Source organism: Acinonyx jubatus, chromosome C1, assembly GCF_027475565.1.
Source record: "Acinonyx jubatus isolate Ajub_Pintada_27869175 chromosome C1, VMU_Ajub_asm_v1.0, whole genome shotgun sequence".
NCBI lineage: Eukaryota > Metazoa > Chordata > Mammalia > Carnivora > Felidae > Acinonyx > Acinonyx jubatus.
This window is the reverse complement of record NC_069381.1, coordinates 172,838,182-172,861,048: the sequence shown is the minus strand read 5'-3', so window position 1 is coordinate 172,861,048 and position 22,867 is coordinate 172,838,182. Positions and strand designations below refer to the sequence as shown.

At 34.4% G+C, this 22,867-nt stretch overlaps 1 long non-coding RNA gene across 1 annotated transcript; it reads left to right on the top strand.

Moving 5' to 3' along the window:
* The first annotated feature begins 1,914 nt into the window (after positions 1 to 1,914).
* LOC128314086 (uncharacterized) lies at positions 1,915 to 20,947 on the top strand. Its single transcript, XR_008295481.1, has 4 exons — positions 1,915 to 2,062; positions 4,790 to 4,857; positions 6,131 to 6,246; positions 20,189 to 20,947. It is a non-coding gene; the product is annotated as an uncharacterized LOC128314086 (long non-coding RNA).
* The last annotated feature ends 1,920 nt before the right edge of the window (positions 20,948 to 22,867 follow it).

Below are 22,867 nucleotides of genomic sequence, written 5' to 3'. Positions count from 1 at the left end.
CCCTGTCCACATGATCAAGGAGAACATATAAATATTGTGTCCCATAGATGTACTTGCCAGTATAACTTGCCTAAGAAATAAAACTAAATGTTTGACAAGTTAGAAATTTTTATCACTTGAGAAAATTCTTTCTGAAGGTTACAATAAACTTGGATGTCAGAATTATTCACAGACTTCTAAATGATGCAGAATTGTGGAGCTCTTTAGTAAAACTGGAAGGGACAGAATTATATTTGTCATTAAACTCCATGAAAATTTTGGTAACATAGATTTATTGGCTTTCAACTCTCTTTCCCCCAGCACTTTATTAGCAAAAATATAGGGAGAGTACCAAATAGAAGTTTTACCTTGCTTACGAAACCTTATTTTAGTAACAAACCTGTACCTGAATTTTAATGACAGATACTATTGGAAAGCAGTGTTTATTTCTGCATTGTGAACTATGAGTATTAAGGATTTTAGCTATTAAATGTTAACTTCTATGTTATCAAAAGCATAGCTTACTTTGTATTAGGCTTTGGGGGGGGGGGTAGGGGAGATCATCACTGTGATTTAATTAAATCTATCTGTTTAAAAGCAGATTAGGGTGCCTGGGTGGCTCCGTTGGTTAAGCGTCTGACTTCAGCTCAGATCATGATCTCACAGTTTGTAAGTTCAATCCCTGCATCCGGCTCCTGCTGTCAGCACAGACTCTGCTTTGGATCCTCTGTTCCCCCCCGCCCCTCCCCTACTTCCATTCTCTCTCTGTCTCTCAAAAATAAATAAGCCTTTAAAAAAGTAAATAAAAGCAGAATCAGACCTATAAATACAGAGAAGAAACTGATGGTTGCCAGAGGGGAGGAGGGTGGAGAGATGGGTAAAATGGGTGAAGGGGGGTGTGGGCCATATAGTCTTCCAGTTATGGAATAAATAAGCCGCAGGAATAAAAAGCACAGTGTAAGGGATATAGTCAATTATACCGTATTAGCGTTGTATAGTGGCAGATGGTAGCTACACTTGTGAGAACAGCATAACATATACAGAAGTTGAATCACTGTGTTGTACACCTGAAACTAATGTAACAGTGTCAACTATAATCAAAATAAATTAAAAAAAAAATTTAATGAGCAAATCTATGTGTTTGGAGAGGGGTAAAATTTATGCTTCAAGGAGACAGGGATTTTCTTATATCTCCATTCCCCCACCATTTTCCTTATAATTCTTTTCATAAGCAGTAGAAAAGCGATAACTTTATTTTAATAATTGTAAATTGATTTTAACAGTACTGATGATGAGTGACAGGGGATGAGAATTATCATTCAATTCACTTGTTGACTGAGTTCATTCCGACATTAGTTTGTGTGAAATAATAAATGCTTGATTTTCAGCATGTAGCTTTGGATAACAACACAGCAAACAGAATATCTGGGTTTCAGGTTTGAGACATAATTAAACCATGAGCGGATTAGTCAGTCAATAAAGCAGTTAAAAATATGAAAGAAAATTAGTTTTATATTACTTTTATTTATACTATTTCCAGTGTTCCTCATTCCATTGTATAGTAGGTTCAAGTTTTTATCATATACATTTTGCCCGAAGGACTTCTTTTAACATTTTTGTTGTGGAGGTTTATTATAAACTTTTGTGTTTTTTTAACCTGAAAAAATCTATTTCTTTTTTATATTTAAAAGTTATTTATGCTAGAGTATTCTAGGTTGACGTTTTTTTCCCCCTTTAGACATTTTAAAAGAAGTCACTTGATGATCTTCTGGCTTCAATAACTCCTGATGTAAATTCTTGAAAAGTCTGCTGTAATTTATACGCATATATTTATATATATGATATGTTCTTTTCTTCTGACTCTCTTTAAGATTTTCTTTTTATCTTTGGTTTTCAGTTCTCTTTTCTTTTCTTTTCTTTTCTTTTCTTTTCTTTTCTTTTCTTTTCTTTTCTTTTTTCTTTTCTTTTTTAAGTAGGCTCCACACCCAATATGGAGCCCAATGCAGGGCTTGAACCCACAACCTGGAGATCAAGACCTGAGCTGAGATCACCAATTGGATGCTTAATGGACTGAGCCACCCAGGTGCCCCTGGTTTTCAGAACTTTGAATATGTTTGTCCAGGTGTTTTTATTTGTTTTATTCCACTTGGTGTTCTGTGAATTTTTTGATCTGTGGTTTCATGTCTTTCAGTATTTGTGGAAAATTCTCACTCGTTAACTTACAATACTTCCTCTCCATGCTTTTTCTGTTTTGTGATTCCTATTATAGCAATATTAAACTGATATTGTCCCAAGTTCTTTCAAGGTTTTTTATTCTTTTTTAAAATTCATTATAATTTAGCATGGTTAATTTCTATTCAACTATTTTCATGTTTACTCATTCTTCTGTTTTTGGCTCTCTTAAGTCTATTAATAAGCCTATCAAAAACATTTTTCTTATCTCAGTTACTGTGTTTCTTATATCAAGCATCTCCCTTTGATTTTTTTATAGAGTTCATCCTAATAAAATTTAAAAGCTGTTCTCATAATTTTTTTCTTTATGATACAATACATGCATGTTTTCCACTTTTTTAACAAGAGTTTTTAAGTACATTAATCATAGTTAATTTAAATTTTCTGTTTGATAGTTCCAACATCTGGGTCCTATATGAACATAGGTCCATTAGTTGCTTCCAGTGTATCTTAACAGTATATTGTTTTTCTTCCTTATTGCTCTGCAATTTTTGTTGAATGCCGGCCTTTGTGTGTAAGACAGTACAAAATGAGATACGTATTGTTGATGTCTGAAAATAGACATGTCTCTTTTTATGCTTAGGTTCTTACTGTGGCAGTGTGAGTTAATTTAGTTAAAGGATGAGGTGATTTGGGGTTTTGTTGTTACGATTTCACCACTGTTCCACCTTTAGGTTTAGACTTTCTATATATTGACTCATCAGAGGTCTCTCCATGTTCTTGCCCTTCACTCAACAGTACACTGATTCTGGTTATCACACATCTTTTGACAACCTGGTGATGGGGTTGGTGGTGGTGAAAGGGTTCTTTCTTGTCCTGCTTTAGTGTCAGTCTTAGGCAACCACTCTGCTGTGGGATGTTGGGGTTTTCTTAGTGACCCTACCACTCCACCAGTTGCAGAGAACCTCTAAAATTCTGACTTTGTCTTGGTTTCAAAGGCCTTTTTTTCCGTCTTTCTTTCTCTAAGCTGCAATAGATTTCCACATGTTCCTGAAAGTTACCGGGTTTTCTGCACCTCCCTCAGTGGGATAAGACTTCTGTCCAAGTGGAGAAAGGCCATAACAATCTAAGTGGGGCTTTGTGTCTTTTGCATAACTGTTGCCACTTTCTTCACCAACACCTGATCAAACAGGAGGCAATCTCTAATTTTCCCACCTGACCCAAGTCTTTCTCCCAAGCAGCCAGAGATGGGAGTGGACAAAAGTTTGAGATTAAGTACAATCTTCCCTTATGTCTATAACTCCAAGGATTCTATACTCTTGTTATACTATCCAACAGCAGCATGTAGAAGTTTGTTAAAATATTTAACAGTGTTCTAACCAGTACTTACATCTTGTGTCTCTTTGGAGACACCTGTATTTCCCTAGACTTGAGACTTCTTGATTTTCCTGTACATCAGTATTTTGATGGATTCAAGAAAATTTATGAATTGGTAAATTATCCAACTTGTCACTGTTGGCATGGGAGCTATGCTCTTTTAAGCTTTCTACATCCCAATACAAAACCAAAGCCCTTCTCGATTGATTTTGAATATATGACTTCTAGGATTAAATAAAGTATATGAGCTACACTGACAATTTATTAATAGTAACCCATAAACTTAAATTATAAAATTGCTTTGACGCATTATTAATCAACATAAATTTTCCTTATCTTGAACATCCTTAGAGTCGCTAAATAAAAAGTGGAAAAATTAATGATGCAGAAAATATTGGATTACTGAGCAAATAATTGGACCATTTCACATGTGGCATTCACTTTTTGTCTCATTAACTCAGTATATGAATGATGAAATCATTGCTTGATTTTTTTTTTAATGGCAAAATTTGAGGTTGAAGAAACACATAAATGCCTTTTCAAGGTCCTATTTTTTTTGAGATTATAATAAAAAGTGGTGTGTTTAATGCATGCTAATGATTTGAAATAATTATCCAATAGCAACAAACTTGCTTTAAATCAATTTTAATCCATTTTGAATCACATAGGATGTTTTAAATTCATAAGTTGTTATAATAAATTACAAGTTAGTTCTTTAGTCAGATACTAAAGTAATTTCAACTATTTTCTGGCTGAGCCACAAATGATTCAAATAACTTGTGATTACAAAATATAGACATTATTCATTTATTTTATTTTAGAGAGAGCACCCTCATGTGAGTTGGAGAGAAGGGCAGAGGGAGAGAGAGAGAGAATCCTAAGCAGATTCCATACGCAGTGCAGGACCCAATGCCAACCTCAATCCCATGACCCTGGAATCATGACTTGAGCTGAAATCAAGAGTGGGGCACTCAACTGGGTGAGCCACCCAGACACCCTGACATTATTATTTAAAATATAATGTGATTTTCAGCATTTAAACATGTAAGCTTTGCACAACTGTTTCACAGTTTCATTGTAATTTCAATCTAAAGTATATTGGAAAAACAGGAAATAAGACTGGGAAGAAATGATTCTCTCTTTAAAAAGTTTACAAGGTGATAGAAACTGAGTAGAAACAGATTTTGGATTAAGAAGTATAAACATCTTTACACTTTGACAGTTTTTTCAACAGATATTCATATATGTCTTCTATGTCCAGACAGCGTGCTGGGCACAGGCAGAGACAAATGTCAAGGACACCGACACAGTCCTAAGAGATCAAGAAGTGTAAGTATGAATTCATAACAAAGATGGTTGGCCAAACACCAGAAACAAAGCCAAAAGCTAAACAGACACATATGAAAGAAAACAAAGTCTACTTTATTCATATTTAAAAGCCCCTAAAAATCAGCAAGAAAAGCTGAACAACGTAATTAAAAATGTGCAAAGTGACATAAATATTATACCTAAAAATATTATACCTAAAAGGAAAAAAAATCATTTGTTAAACTTGCAAAAACATATGTAACCTCACTTGCAGTAAGAGAAATTGAAAATTAAGCTATAAGTTGTTATTTTTCACCTGTCACAGTGGTAAAATTTTAAAAAATTGTTACAAGGAGGAAGAAAAAACAAGCCCCTCAATATATTTTTTCTGGGAGAGTAAACTGATATAAATGTTTGTATATCATTTTGTCAATATCAATCAAAGAATAAAATATATACAACTACTTCCAACAATTCATTTTACTCTTCAAGTGTCCAGGGTTATATGAATATGAATATATACTGGAGCATGTTTACTGATAATAACCAAGATATGTGGAAACGTATCAAATATCCATTAGTAAGGAACATTCATTGCATTATGTATATGCAAAATAAAATAAGAATAAATCGCTTAATGTATCAAATATGTCATTGTACATTCATATCGGAGAATACTATGCTGCCAGGAAAGCAAATATTGTTTTTATGGGAACTATCATGGAATTATCTCTAAGATATTGTTAAGTGGGATATGTAAATTGTAGAACATTATAGAGAATATGCTGCAAGCTTTATAACAATAAAAATATATGTCAGTGTGCTTTTATGTGTTTAAGATAACTTATGTTTGTATTTGCATGAAACACTTTTGAAGGATCCAAAACAAAACTAAATTAATTGTTATCTCCACAAGGAATCTGGGGATTTGAGGAAATATTGAGAAAAACTTTATTTTACCTCATGTAATCTGTCTCCCTTATCAAATACATGTTATACATAAAATTAAAACAAAAGATGTGTCAGTAACACAGGTAGGAGTGCCCTAGTTTTGGTAGTAAACTCAGATGCAATTAAGAAACAAAACCAATGGGTGCCATTTGGATATGAGTAGTTAGAAAAAAATATATCTAAGATGCTATATGTTTTTGGCTTAGTATCTGTCTGGCCTCGTGATCAAAGTCTATCAAATTCTGTCACATTTGCAAATATTTATTTTACTTTTATCCATTACCCATTTCTAAAGTTTCATTGACATACATGACTTTACTTGTTTATCTTTATTTGCACTTAGAGAAATGCATCATGTTTACAATGATCAAATATAAATGAGAAGTCTGTGTGCCTGACAGTGAATGGCATTATCCATTGGTCCAGAGGGGAACAGCAGGACCAGGCACTCCTCTTCAGGTATGTTAATAGTTGGTAGATCTCAGGTACATTAGTGGATCTCAGTCTGGGCTGTGAACGAGAGCGGGGGTCCTCAGTGCAGATCCCTGGGCATATATCTATTTACATCTATTAGAATTTCTTTTGTTCATGAATTACTTTTTAAAATATTCCTATTGTTAACATATTGTAATCAGCAAAATATTTTTATAGGTAAAATTTTTATAAATATTGAATACGTAACTTATACATTAGCATCTGTTATAACTTATGACCTACATCCAATCTGCTATATATCCTGCACAGAATATAGTGACAGAACCAGTGATAGATGTTTCTATTCCTTACCGCTCGGGCATGTCTGTCTGAATCCACTTCTTCCACTTGGCAAAGATCTTTTTTTTTTTTTTTAAGTTCCAACATTAACTATTTTTAATTCATTAGTTTGGCACACTATTATAATAAGTAATATGGAACATATTCTATACCTTAAGGACTAGCCATAAAATTACAGACAGAGTACATTTCTAAAACAGTCCCTTCAGTGGGTCTGAGCCAACTGTGATTCACCTGAGCAAGGATTACCCACAGAAAGCTGTGCTTTCATTTTCTTCTCACCCTCTTTTTCAGTATCATGCTTTACCAACCAGGAAGATATAAATAAAAGGGCACATCCCTATCTTTTTCTCATTCAACTAACATTTTTCTGAAAAAAGTGTTTAATAACAAAGTTTCAAGTTTATTTTCTAAAGTTTGAAAAAAAGTTTGCTCTTTAAGGAAAGCCAGGGGTAAATCTTTTAAATTATAATGCCTAGGGTTTTTTTTCTTTCGAAAATTTTAAGTTGTTACATAATGGATTCTTTCTGAATGGGGTATGACAAAGTATCATGATGTGAATTATTCGTCTCTTTCATGTTGGCTAATGTTGTAAATCTGCAACATCTTATTATATAAGTTACAGTGGACAAAGAGTTGGTAGAATTTCCTAAACATAGGGAAAATAAAGTAAGTATTTCCAGATGTTTTTTGAAATTTATGAAACTTTCTTTTTAGGAATTTAGCTAATTTTAGGACATAATCTGGCAATTCTTTAATCATTAAATATAGGATATGACCAGTAATTCTACTCCTAGTTATATACCCAAGAAAGATGAAAACACATGTCCACACACACACAAAAAGCCTGTTCACCAGTGCTCATAGCAGCATCATTTATAAAAGCTAAAAGGTAGAAACAACACAACCACTATCAACTAAAAATGAAAAAAACAAAATGCAGTATATCCGTACAATGGGAGTATTTGTTCACAAAAAGGAACACAATAGTGATACATGATAAAACATGGATCAACCTTGAACACATGTTGCTAACTGAAAGAGGTCAATCACAAAAGACCAAATATCATAGGATTCCATTCATATGAAAGTCCAGAATAGTGAGATCTATACCGGTTGCCTAGGGCTGGGGGATGAGGGAGTAACAGCTAACGGTACAAGGTTTCTTTTGAAGTCAGGAAAATGTTCTGAAATTGACTGATAGTGGTGGTAATGATTACACATATCAGTGAATATACTAAAAAAAAAACAAACCCTTGAATTGTATATTGTAAATGAGTGAATTGTATGGCATGTAAATTATATCTCAATAAAGCTATTTTTTTAATTAAAAACAAATAAAGAAAAGAGGAATCTGACACTGGGCCCATCAAGACTGGTATCACTCGCTATTCCAGGTTGTCATTAGGATCAAAATCTTCTAATCATCCACCCCTTCCATGTGGTTTTGATCACTATGATCTAGATATGACTCCTTCACCTCTATCTCATGACCACATTCCAGTATGAAAAAGAAGCAAATAATATATAGCACCTGTAACAGGAGAGCAAAAACTTACTCAGAAACCCTCATTGTTTTGCCTTTAGGGAAAGAATTAAGGCCGTCTTTAGCAGCAAGAGAGGTGGGGAATTTGGTATCTTTGCCTGGATACCTTTCCACATCAAATAAAACCTGCAGAAGTGTATGTTAGGAAGGCAGTTTTCAGAACATGTCACAAATTTGTATTAATAAGAGATGTTTGGGGAGGAGCCAAGATGGCAGAACAGCACAGTTTTTTGCGTCTCGCGTCCATGAAATACAGCCAGACCAACACTAAACCATCCTACACACCTAGAAAACTGATTGGAGGATTAACACAACAATCAGCACAACCTGAACCACAGAATTCAGCAGGTACATGGTGCGGAGAAGTGAATTTGGGGAGCAAGAAGCCGCTGAGGGTAGGGAACCGCTTTTGCAGGCAGAGAGAGGACGGAGACTGGGGAGGGGGGGAAAATACAAATAGCACCCCTCCCCAAGAGCAGCTGGAGAGAAGGTGGAAAATTGGAAACAGCCGCAGGGCCTAAACTAAAAAGGGAGAAAGGAGAAAGGAGAGGGTTTAAATTCCATTAAGACTATAAACAAGGGGAGCGCAAAGGCTGCAACTCTGCAGCTTGATACCTGGCGATGCTCTGGTGGGAAGGGCGAATCCCCAGGAACAGAGTGGGGTCCGGGAGGTTCTCAGGCCGCATGGGAAAAAGCGGTTCCACCGCTGGAAGGACATTCGGTAGAGACTGTTGAAGCCACCTAGTCCCAGCAGACCGCAGAAAACGGCCACATTCACTGGTGCTGGAGCAAGGTCGTTGAGGGTGAAGCCTGGTGCCAGATGTGTGTTGTGATTTTCCATAATCCCTGAAACGCTGCTGCTACACTAACTCGCGAACTTTTTCTGGGGCGGGCTGGCACCTGGCCGCAGTCTCGGGGCACCGGCAGCAGCAGGGTCCAGCAAGCGTTCCTGGGTGCAGCCGACATTTGGCCATTGCTCATTCGTCCATTGCTAGGTGAGACCCTCCCGCAGAGGGACGGAACGGGTCAAAGCCGCAGCCCTTCAGAAGTAAGGGGCCGGGGAAAAAAGTCCCATCTGAGGCAAAACTTGGGACAGAGGTACTGCCTGGGGCCTGGTCACGGAGAGTGAAAAAGCAGGGAATGGACGAAAGCTGAAGACAAAGGACGGGTGCGCGATTGCTGATCTGGGAGAACAGACTGGGTGGCCAGGTGGCGCCATATTTCACCGCTCCTGCGCTCACGCTTGCGCACCTACCAGCGCGGCAACAATCCACCCCAGTAGGCTAGCAGCGCCATCTAGTGGAAAGCAGTGCTATTACACTGAGCCCCGCCCAACTGGGCCAACTTCGCTCTTCAAGAACACAAGTCTCACCGCCGGCTTAGTTTATGGACTATAAAGTGCTACATAGACTGACTTCTAGCGGAAAACGAAGTAATTTCAGTCCTACTTCAATCTGTTAGCAGGTTCATCTATTCAATTTTCTTTTTCTTTCTTTCTTTCTTTTTTCTTTTTCTCTTTTATATTTCTTTTTCTTGAATACAGAAAGAGAAAAAATTCATTTTTATTTTCAATTTTTATTAAAAATATTTTCCTTTAATTTTTATTACTATATTTTTTAATTTGTGTAAATTTTTTCAAAATATATTTTACTTCCATCATTTTATTTTAGTCTACTTCAGTGTATTCACCTTTTCAAATTTTCAAACAATTTCCTTTTTATTTATTTTTCTTTCTTTTTCTTTTTTCTTTTGCTTTTTTTCTTTTTCTTGAATGAAGAAAGAGAAAAACTTCATTTTTACTTTCAATTTCTATTAAAAATATTTTATTTAATTTTTTTACTATAGGGGCGCCTGGGTGGCGCAGTCGGTTAAGCGTCCGACTTCAGCCAGGTCACGATCTCGCGGTCCGTGAGTTCAAGCCCCGGTCAGGCTCTGGGCTGATGGCTCAGAGCCTGGAGCCTGTTTCCGATTCTGTGTCTCCCTCTCTCTCTGCCCCTCCCCCGTTCATGCTCTGTCTCTCTCTGTCCCAAAAATAAATAAATGTTGAAAAAAAATTTAAAAAAAATTTTTTTTTCTATATTTTTTGCTTTTATGTAAATTTTTTCAAGTTATATTTTACTTCATTTTATTTTAGTCTAGTACAGTGTATTCACTTTTTCAAATTTTCAAATGATTTCCTTTTTTTCTTTCCTTTTTTATCTTTTTTCTCTTTTTGTTTCTTTTCTTTTTTCTTGAATACAGAAAAAGAAAAAAATCATATTTATTTCTAATTTTTATTAAAAATATTTTTCTTTAATTTTTCTACTATATTCTTTACTTTTGTGTATATTTTTCAAATTCTTTTTTACCCCCATCATCTCATTTTAGTCTACTTCAGTGTATTCATTTTTTCAAATTCTCAAACGATTTCCTTTTTTTCTTTCCCCCCCTTTTTTCTCTAATCTGTCAAACCACTTTCAACACCCAGACCAAACACACTTAGGATCTAGCATCATTTATTCGATTTGTGTGTGTGTGTTTAATTTTTAATTTTAACATTTTTTTAATTAAATTTTTTATTTCAATTTTTCTACCTCATTAATTCCTTTTCTCCCTTCAATATGACAAAATGAAGGAATTCACCCCAAAAGAAAGAGCATGAAGAAAGGACAGCCAACACAGGATTTAACCAACACAGATACAAGCAAGATGTCTGAACCAGAATTTACAATCACGATAACAAGAATACTAGCTGGAGTCGAAAATAGATTAGAATCCCTTTCTTCAGATATAAAAGAACTAAAAAATAGAATGAAATTAAAAATGCTATGACTGAGCTGCAATCATGGATGTATGCTGTGGCGGCAAGGATGGATGAGGCAGAACAAAGAATCAGTGATATACAGGAAAAACTTATAGAGAATAATGAAGCAGAAAAAAAGAGGGAGATTAAGGCAAAAGAGCACGATTCAAGGATGAGAGAAATCAGTGACTCATTAAAAAGGAACAACATCAGAATCATAGGGGTCCCACAAGAAGAAGAGAGAGAAATAGGCATAGAAAGGTTATGTGAGAAAATCATAGCAGAAAATTTTCCTACCTTGGGGAAAGACACAAACATTAAAATCCAGAAAGCACAGAGGACCCCCATTAGATTCAACAAAAACCTACCATCAACAAGGCATATCATAGTCAAATTCACAAAATACTCAGGCAAGGAGAGAATCATGAAAGCATCAAGGGAAAAAAAGTCCCTAACCTACAAAGGAAGAGAGATCAGGTTTGCCCCAGACCTATCCACAGAAACTTGACAGGCCAGAAAGGAGTGGCAGTATATATTCAGTGTGCTGAATCAGAAAAATATGCAGCTAAGAATTCTTCATCCAGCAAGTCTGTCATTCAAAATAGAAGGAGAGATAAAAAGTTTCCCAGACAAACAAAAATTAAAGGAGTTTTTAACCACTAAACCAGCCCCACAAGAAATTTTAAGGGGGACTCTCTGAGGGGAGAAAAGATGAAAAAAAAAAAAAAAAATATATATATATATATATATATATATATATATATATATATATATTTCAATATATTTTAAAAAGCAACAAAGATTAGAAAGGACCAGAGAATACCACCAGAAACTCCAACACTACAAGCATCATAAGGACAATAAATTCATCTCTTTCAGTACTCACTCTAAACATCAATGGACTCAATGCTCCAATCAAAAGACACAGAGTAAGAGAATGGAAAAGAAAACAAGATGCATCTATTTGCTGTTTAAAGAGACCCACTTTAGACCTAAAGACACCTTCAGATTGAAAATAAGGGGATAGAGAACCATCTTTCATTCTAATGGTCAACAAAAGAAAGCCAGAGTAGCCATACTTATATCAGACAATCTAGACTTTAAAATAAAGACTGTATCAAGAGATGCAGAAGGGCATTATATCATAATCAAGGGGTCTATCCACCAAGAAGACCTAACAATTGTAAACATTTATGCACCAAATGTGAAAACACCCAAATATATAAATCAATTAATCACAAATATAAAGAAACTCATCGATAGTAATACCATAATAGTAGGAGACTTCAACACCCCACTCACAGCAATGGACAGATCATCTAATCAAAAAATCAACAAGGAAACAATGGCTTTGAATGACACACTGGACCAGATGGACTTAACAGATATATTCAAAACATATCATCCTAAAGCAGAATATACATTCTTCTCCAGTGCACATGGAACGTTCTCCAGTATAGACCATATACTGGGACACAAATCAGCCCTAAGTAAGTACAAAAAGATCGAGATCATACCGTGCATATTTTCAGACCACAACGCTGAAATCAACCACAAGAAAAAATTTGGAAAGGTAACAAATACTTGGACACTGAAGAACATCCTACTAAAGAATGAATGGGCTAACCAAGCAGTTAAAGAGGAAATTAAAAAGTATGTGGAAGTCAATGAAAATTATAACACCACAACCCAAAACCTCTGGGACATAGCAAAGGTGGTCATAAGAGGAAAGTATATAGCAATCCAGGCCTTCCTAAAGAAGGAAGAAAGATCTCAGATACACAACCTAACTTTATGCCTTAAGGAGCTGGAAAAATAACAGCAAATAAAACTGCAGAAGACAGGAAATAATAAAGATTAGAGCAGAAATTAATGCTATCGAAACCAAAAAAAAACAGTAGAACAGGTCATGGAAACCAGAAGCTGGTTCTTTGAAAGAATTAACAAAATTGACAAACCACTAGCAAGTTTGATCAAAAAGAAAAAGGAAAGGACCCAAATAAATAAAATCAAGAATGAAAGAGAAGAGATCACAACCAACACAACAGAAACAAAAACAATACTAAGAGAATATTATGAGCAATTATATGTTATTAAAATGGGTAATCTGGAAGAAATGGACAAATTCCTACAAACATATACACTACCAAAACTGAAACAGGAAGAAATAGAAAATTTGAACAGACCCATAACCAGTAAGGAAATCGAATTAGTAATCAAAAATCTCCCAAAAAACAAGAGTCCAGGGCCAGATGGCTTTTCAGGGGAATTCTACCAAACATTTAAGGAAGAGTTAACATGTATTCTTTTGAAACTGTTCCAAAAAAATAGAAATGGAAGGAAAACATCCAAACTCTTTCTTTGAAGCCAGCATTACCTTGATTCCAAAACCAGACAGAGACCACACTAAAAAGGAGAACTATAGACCAATTTCCCTGATGAACATGGATGCAAAATTCATCAACAAGATATTAGCCAACCGGATCCAACAATACATTAAAAAAATTATTCACTACCACCAAGCGGGATTTATACCTGGGATGCAGGGCTGGTTCAATATCCTCAAAACAATTAACATGATTCATCACATCAATAAAAGAAAGGACAAGAACCATATGATCCTCTCAATAGATGCAGAGAAAGCATTTGACAAAATACAGCAGCCTTTCTTGATAAAAACCCTCAAGAAAGTAGGGATAGAAGGAGCATACCTTGCGATCATATAACCCATATACGAATGACCCAATGCTAATATCATCCTCAATGGGGAAAAACTGAGAGCTTTCCCCCCTAAGGTCAGAAACAAGACAGGGATGTCCATTCTCACCACTGTTATTCAACATAGTATTGGAAGTCTTAGCCTCCGCAATCAGACAACACAAAGAAATAAAAGGCATCCAAATTGGCCAGGAGGAGGTCAAACTTTCAGTCTTTGCAGGTGACATGATACTCTATATGGAAAACCCTAAAGATTCCACCAAAAAACTGCTGGAATTGATTCATGAATTCAGCAAAGATGCAGGATATAAAATCAATGCACAGAAATCGGTTGCATTCCTATACACCAACAATGAAGTGACAGAGAAATCAAGGAACCAATCCCATTTACAGTTGCACAAAAAAACATAAAATACCTAGGAATATATCTAACCAAAGATGTGAAAAATCTATACACTGAAAACTATAGAAAGCTTATGAGAGAAATTGAAGAAGACACAAAAAAATGGAAAAGAATTCCATGCTCCTGGATAGGAAGAACAAATATTGTTAAAATGTCGATACTACCCAAAGCAATCTGCATATTCAATACAATCCTTATCAAAATAACACCAGCATTCCTCACAGAGCTAGAACAAATAATCCTAAAATATGTATGGAACCAGAAAAGACCCCAAATAGCCAAAGCGATCTTGAAAAAGAAAACCAAAGCAGGAGGCATCACAATCCCAGACTTCAAGCTATACTACAAAGCTGTAATCATCAAGACAGTATGGTACTGCCACAAGAACAGACACTCAGATCAATGGAACAGAATAGAGAACCCAGAAATGGACCCACAAACGTATGGGCAACTAATCTTTGACAAGCAGGAAAGAATATCCAATGGAATAAAGACAGTCTCTTCAGCAAGTGGTCCTGGGAAAACTGGACAGTGACATGCAGAAGAATGAACCTGGACCACTTTCTTACACCATACCCAAAAATAAACTCAAAATGGATGAAAGACCTAAATGTAAGACAGGACACCATCAAAATCCTTGAGGAGAAAGCAGGCAAAAACCTCTTTGACCTCAGCTGCAGTAACTTCTTACTCAACATGTCTCCAGAGGCAAGGGAAGCGAAAGCAAAAATGAACTACTGGGACCTCATCAAAATAAAAAGCTTCTGCACAGCGAAGGAAACAATCAGCAAAACTAAAAGGCAAGCGACAGAATGGGAGAAGATATTTGCAAATGACATATCAGATAAAGGGTTAGTATCCAAAATCTATAAAGAACTTATCAAACTCAACACCAAAAAAATGAATAATCCAGTGAAGAAATGGGCAAAAGACATGAATAGACCCTTCTCCAAAGAAGACATCCAGATGGCCAACGAACACATGAAAAAATGCTCAACATCACTCATCATCAGGGAAATACAAATCAAAACCACAATGAGATATCACCTTACACCTGTCAGAATGGCTAACATTAACAACTCAGGCAACAACAGATGTTGGCGAGGATGCGAAGAAAGAGGATCTCTTTTGCATTGTTGGTGGGAATGCAAGCTGGTGCAGCTACTCTGCAACAGTATGGAGGTTCCTCAAAAAACTAAAAATATAACTACCCTATGACCCAGCAATTGCACTACTAGGCATTTATCCACAGGATACAGGTGTGATGTTTCGAAGGGACACATGCACCCCCATGTTTCTAGCAGCACTATCAGCAATAGCCAAAGTATGGAAAGAGCCCAAATGTCCATCAATGGATGAATGGATAAAGAAAATGTGGTGTGTGTGTGTGTGTGTGTGTGTGTGTGTGTTCCATCAATGGATGAATGGATAAAGAAAATGTGGTGTGTGTGTGTGTGTGTGTGTGTGTGTGTGTGTGTATATATATATAATGGAGTATTACTTGGCAGTCAAAAAGAATGAAATCTTGCCATTTGCAACTACGTGTATGGAACTGGAGGGTATTATGCTAAGTGAAGTTAGTCAGAGAAAGACAAAAATCACATGAATTCACTCATATGAGGACTTTAAGAGACAAAACAGATGAACATAAGAGAAGGGAAACAAAAAATCTTTAAGCTAGAGAAGATATCAGTAGAAACCCTGAAAATTAAAAAGCAAAGAGAACAAAGACTGGGGAAAGAAAACCAAAATATCTAAGGACTGTGGGATAATTGCAAAAGGTGTAACATATACATAATGAGAATACCAAAGGAGAATAAAGAGAGAAGAGAAATATTTGAAAAAAATAATGACTGGGAATTTCCCCAAAATAATGTCAGAAACCAAACTACTGATGCAGAAAGCTTTGAGGACACCAAGCAAAATAAATGCCTCCACCCAAAAAACTACACCCAGGCATATCATTTTCAAATTATAGAAAATCAAAGATAAGGAAAAAATCCTGAAACAAACCAGAGGAAAAACACCACACCTATAGAGGAACAAAGATAAAAATTACATTCAATTTCTCAGAAACCATACAAGCAAGATAGGAATGAGGTCAAATAATTAAAGTTTTGAGGAAAAAAAACACACCACCCTAGAATTCTGTAACCTAGAAAACTATCCTGTAAAGTGAAAGGGAAATAAAGAATTTCTCAGACAAACAAAAATTGGAGGAATTTATTGCCAGTAGATATGTCTTCTAGAAAATGTTAAAAGCTATTTAGAGGAAACAAAAATATACACCAGAAACTCAGATTTGTGTAAACCAATGAAGAGCATCAAAGAAGGAATAAGTGAAGGAAAAATTAAAAAATTGTTCTTACTCTCATCTAACACATAAGTTTGTTCAAAATAATAATAACCAACAATTTATTTGATTGCTATGCTTATGTGTATATATATATATATATACATATATATATATATATATATACTATATATGTAAGTACTATATATACTTTTATATATACATATATACAATTACATATAAATGAAATTAATTAATGAACCAAGTGATGGAAAGGAGGAATTATTTTTGCTATTATAAAGTATTCATATTACCCATGAAATGATATAGTGTCATTTGAAAGTGGACTTGGATCAGCTGTAAGTGAATATGGCAAACTCTAGCAACCACTGGAAAAAGGTAAAAAAAAAAAAAAAAGGAATAAAATCAATATGCCAAGAAAGGAGAGAATATAGAATCATATAAAATGCTCAATTAAAACCACAAAAGGTAGAAAAAGATTGGAAGACAAAAACAAGAAGAAAGATCAAGAGCAACAAATAGACAACAGTAACAAATATGGTAGCTATTACTGCAACCATGTCAATAATCACTTAGAAGATGGATGGTCTAAATGCATCAGTCAAAAGACAGAGATTGTCAGAATGGATCAAAAAACATGACCCAGCTATCTGTGGTCTATAAGAAATCCACTTTAATTGTAAAGACACATATAGATTAAAAGCAAATGGATGGAGGAAAATTTACTATGCTGACACTAATCAAAAGAAAAGCCAATCTTTATAAAAACAGAAGAGAATGGACATATAGTAGGATCTGATATCAGACACAGAGATAGGGTGAATGCCTGGTGAAGTAAAGAGGGTGAAGTAAAGTATAAAAAAGTGTTTAACCATAGCCTCCTATTCATTACGTTAGGAGAATTACATGATATATGTGTCTCGTACCTGCTAAAGGTCATTAATTGTTAACTATTGCTTTTATTTTTTTGATTATTATTACATCTTGAGGTCTTCCCATGGGTCATACCATGAAGGACAAATAAGAGTTCTGCCAGGATCAAGATTGTGTTCTCCCAATATTGTCCAGAGTCCATTTCAGTCTTCTTTACTTGTCAGTCTCTCTCTGACTATCTGATTGCTTAGCTTCGTGCTAGAAATTTAGAGACTTCTCTGGCTTAACTCTCTACACTCCTGAATTCTGTTGGTTTTTGTCCCCTAACTATAGGCATATCTGATTCCACAGTCTTGACCTGCAGGAACCTGTAGGCTATTACCAATTATATTTATCCTGCCTCTTAAATGTGTATTGACATTTAGAAATCACATATTCCATTTTCATTAGTTGGAAACTGCCAATGTTGAGGTCATTGGCTCTCTTTCATTTTGCAGGTTAGTAACTTAACTAACTTCAATAAATTTTATATTCTTTTATAGACATGACCGCATAACCACAGAGAGCTTTGTAAATACCAGCCCTATTAAAATCCAGCAGGTATATTTTAGCACACTTAAATTTGGGTGAGGGCACTGGAAATAATTAGTTTTCCTCTCCATGATGACACAGTCCTCATTTACTACATGCACTCTGAGTAACACGTACCACCAATGGGAACAGTTCAAATTTTTAGTACACTTCTCTCAGAGGTGTATCAAAGCCAAAAATATTACTAACTAGTTCATGCCACACCCTAAAACAACCAGTGGTAAATTCTCTTGTGCTTTGGGGAAATAGATTTATATTTTATAATAACAATATTGGGCATCAACTAGTCACTTTCCATATCCATAGCATGAGGTTTGAATTATTATTTTAATTTATTTTATTCTATGTTTATGTTTTGAGTAATTGATTATTTTAAAGCATGCGGCCAATTATGTAAATTTCCTATTGTCCAGAAATAAATACCTAGAAAAGAAATGTGTGAGTTTATGCAGAACTGTGAAAATTAATCTCTGTGTTATCTTCTTTAAACACGTAAAAGCCTATAGTCTTATGGTCTCCATAAAGAATTCTCTGGATCCTATTTTTGTATATTTATTTTTTTAATATTTATTTATGTATTTTTGAGAGAGAAAAAGAGAGAGAGCATGTAGGAGAGGGGCAGAGAGAAAGAGGGAGACAGAGAATCCCAAGCAGGTTCCACACTCTCAGCGCAGAGCCTGATGTGGGGCTCGGTCTCATGAACCGTGAGATCATGACTTGGGGTGAAACCAAGAGTCGGATGCTTAACCAACCGAGCCACCCAGGCGCCCTATTTTTACATTTTTTAAAAGATACGTAAATCCTTTATCAGTTACCTAGAATAAGATGTGAGCTGAATGGTGACTCTATCAGCAAGGCAAATATAACTCTCCAAAGATCATTACAGTTGTCCAATTAATAATGAACCAAATGAAGTCAACAAAATAAATAATAAGGAAATACAATAAATAGTTACACACACATGGCCATGTCAAATCCTTAGAAAATAGTCCTTATGGAATTGTAAATTTCTACTCGGGTTCTCTAGACAAATAGGTTAGGAAAATCCTAGCAACTCATTCCTCTCTGACAGTAGATGATATACAGTAACTTATATTTGCAGGACTTGTTCTTAGCAACGGATAACAATTCCAGAATCCTTCCTTTTATCTGGTAGGTCACATCTGTGTGATGGGCATTTTTAAAAAATATATTGTAAATCACATGAGAATTGAATTCACAAATGTTGTTAGACTGCTAGTACTATTGTATGAATTTGAGCCTGTTAGTTTTCATTCCTGCATCTTAAATTTTATTATTTGCTGAAGATGACATAAATAATACTGGTTCTGATTGTTGAGAATTTGAATAAAATAGCGAATGCTGAGTCACTTGTAAGTTCTTAAATGATATGAAATTGTGGTTATACGGCATATTTCTACAATAGCCCTTGCAGTACGGGCTGTGGATTGTAAAGCACTCCTTATCTTTGTGTGTCTGAAAATGTCTTTTAGGAGTTTTTTTTTTGCTATTTCACCCTATGTTCTGATACACTCTTAAAGCTCTTAAAGGTACAGTGGTGAAACTGTATTTGGATAGAGCTTAATATAGGTTTTTCATATATGAGGATCAATAAACTCCACAGCAAACCTTAGGGGTAAAAATGTCTTCATTTTACTTACTTTTTTAGGTGATAGGTTAATTGAGTGTCAGATTCTGGGTTGATGGTTCTTTTGTTGATAATTGTTTTTTGTTGTGGGTTTCTCTTCTTTCTTTACCACCCATGTTTTGCTTCACAAAGAATTTACCCATTGATATTTATTTCTTTATCATCTATACCTTGCTTTGTGCTTTCAGTGATCACTTTCAGCCTGAAGTTACATGTCTTCAACTCTGCAAAAATGTCTCAACCATTTTCTTTTCAAACGTTTCTTTTCCTCCTTTTCCCCTACTATTTTCCTCTGGAACTCCTCTCAGAGCTATATTGACACATCTAAACCTACCCTCCATTTCTTGCACGGTTGTCACATATTTAACGTCTTTATCTCTTAATCCTGCATCCCCGGGAGTTCCTCAGGACTACTCTGCAGTCATTCAGTAGTGTGGTGACTTTCAGTGGTTCTATATTTCCTTTTCAGGGCACCCAATTGCTTCTTGTGTCAATTCTACCTATTTTTATAATTTTCATTCTCTGTACATTGCTGTTATTCATCTTTTTAAGAATCATAAATATATTTCTTATAAAACTGTTTTAGATTGTTTTATTATTAATTGATTTGGAGTGAACTTTTAAAAATGTTGATTTCGTTTGCTATCCATTTTAGCATTAGTTTTCTTCACATATTTTGGAATTTTGATTCATATAATAATATGTAACAGGAAGGTTTATGTCACTCATTCTTTGTCGTTATTTCCATGCAGATCCCCAGGCCTCACCGATCGGAACCAGGTCTTGTATTTGCAGTTCAAATGTTACATTATGTTAAAAAGTGCCAAAACTGGGGCACCTGGGTGGCTCAATCGGTTAAGCATCCGACTCTTGGTTTCAGCTGGGATCATGATCTTGAGGTTTGTGACTTCCAGCCCTTCACTGCACTCTGTGCCAACTGTGCAGATCCTGAACAGTTCTCTCTCTCTGCCCCTCGCTTGTATGCTCTCTCAAAATAAAGAAGCAAACTTTAAAAAAGTGTCAAAATTATTATGTTAGTGATTGATATGAAAAAGTTGCTTTTAGGTAGCATCCCTTACTTTAGTTAGGAAAGTACATTTTGGGAGCTGGATCTTATGATAGATTGGATTATTGTTCTCTGCTCATAACTGCTCCCTGTTGTGGAATTATACAGAAGCACATTTTGCCATGTGACAACAGTACCTCCCACTAGAGTAAATGAAGAATGTTTATCAAAGTAAATAAATGTGGTGACTACCAGGTGAATACATATTTTATTCATCATTATATTTGGTAAAACAACAACAACAACAAAAGACAAACAAAAAAATTATCCCACTTGAGACAGGTAATATGTATACAAATTTCAGAAATATTGTATTTTGAAATAAGAGAGATTTCTTTATTGTTACAGAAGTTAAAAATAATTAAATATTTTTAAATAATACACGATCAAATTGGCATATAGATTCTTGCCAGATTTGTTTCTTCCCAGAGGGTCCATGTATAACTACTTAGTGATTACTATCTCCAACATAAATTGCAGACTTTGAGATACTTAAGAGATTAATCATCCCAACAAAGTTCCGATATTTTTAAAGCAAGAACTTTAAAAAAAATTAAATCTTAGCATTCCATATATACAACAGATAAAGATTGCTGTGATTACAATTTGGAGGGATTTTATTTAATTTTATTTTAAAGTACATACATAAAAATAGTTAAAATCTTTGTTCATGGAAAATATTATTCTGCAATTTCATTTTTTTCATAATATTTTTATAAGGCTTTTCATCAGGATTAGGTTCATAAAACTAATTGGGAAGTATTCTAATTTTTCATTTTTTACATTGAATATTTCCATTTTTCTTTTCCGTCTAGGTATGGGTTTATAAATTTTATTGAAGTTTTCAATAATTTAACTTTTTTATTATTTTTTCTTATTATTTGCTATTTTTCTATTTCTTATCTTTATAATTTCATTTCTTATTTTTTTATAATTTCTTTTCTTGTACTTTAAATTTGACTTTCTGTTCTGTTTTTAGCTTTTTGATGTGAAGAATTTGATACTTAATATTAGACGTCTATTCTCTATTCATAATTTTAGCACTGATATTTTCATATTGTTGAATATGTTCACTGTTATAACAGCATTTCCTAATAAACTGGAAAATATCTTTTTGAAGATATACCTTGTATGTTTTAATTTAAAATTTGAAGAATTTTATGTAATATATAATTCAACTTTCCTTGATGCATTGTAGAATAAACATTACTATCACAATAAATTATAGAATTAATGTTATTCCTATTTGGGTTATATTTTAAAAATCAAAAACCATGTCCAAATTAATATTTGTACCTTTATGTATCATTATTCCTAAGGTCTAAGTCTGCAGGATATGATCACAAAGTCCTAACTTTGATATAAAAGAATGCTTTGGATATCCTGATAATACTGCTAAGTATTCCTTTGAAATATAGTGAAAATAAATCCAGATCAAGAATTAAAATTATTCTTAAAAGTTATGTTACCTCTTTTGTTGTTCAATATGTTTACATTCCATCTCCTTCCCTGCCTCAACCCACTTCACCTACTGCAGTCCTATGAATCCACTGTTTCTGAATCAAAGAACATAGCGTTGGCTAAGAAGGAAAGTATTTTCTCATAATGTAAGTCAGAAGTTTAGAAGCTTCCATATGTCCTGAAATATTGCAAAGGACAAGAGTAAAAAAAAAATGAGTTTTCAGTTTAGACAATTCAACTGAGATCAAATTAACAAGTAATATTTTTAAAATAATAATTAAAATTGTTTTTCTCCCATGGCAGCAGGTTTATATTGCTCTGCTCAAGTTATAAAATAAGTGATTTGGACAGAGAGAAGATCACTTGCCTCAGATGACACCTTTTTTAGTTAATTCTTGAGCAAATTCACCATTGTCAAGCTTATATTATACAAGTTTTAAAATAAGATTTTGAACAATCATTATTATACAAGATGATATTTAGCATTTTTCATCCAGTAACATTTCAGATCCATTTATATTCTTCCTTGAATAATGGGCTGCATGTTGTTAGCATAATGACATTCTATTTTGTTTCATTGGCAAGAAGCCCTATCTGACTTCAAACTTACACAAATAGACAGAGAGCCTTTTTATTATTTACTGTAAGAGAATTCGGAAAATATGTTATAAAATTAACAACCACATAAAAAACAATAACTTCATTGATTATATTCTTAGAAACAAAAGAATATTTTATAATTAAGAATATTAAGAATTTAAGTTCAAAAGGGTAACCATTTTTTTAATCCTGTGCTATCCAGCTGCTTATAATTTCCATGGATTTATGTTAATCACGAAAATAAAGAATGTGTCAAGAATGTATTATGTTTTCTGTGAAGCTACTTAAAAGATTTTTTTATTTC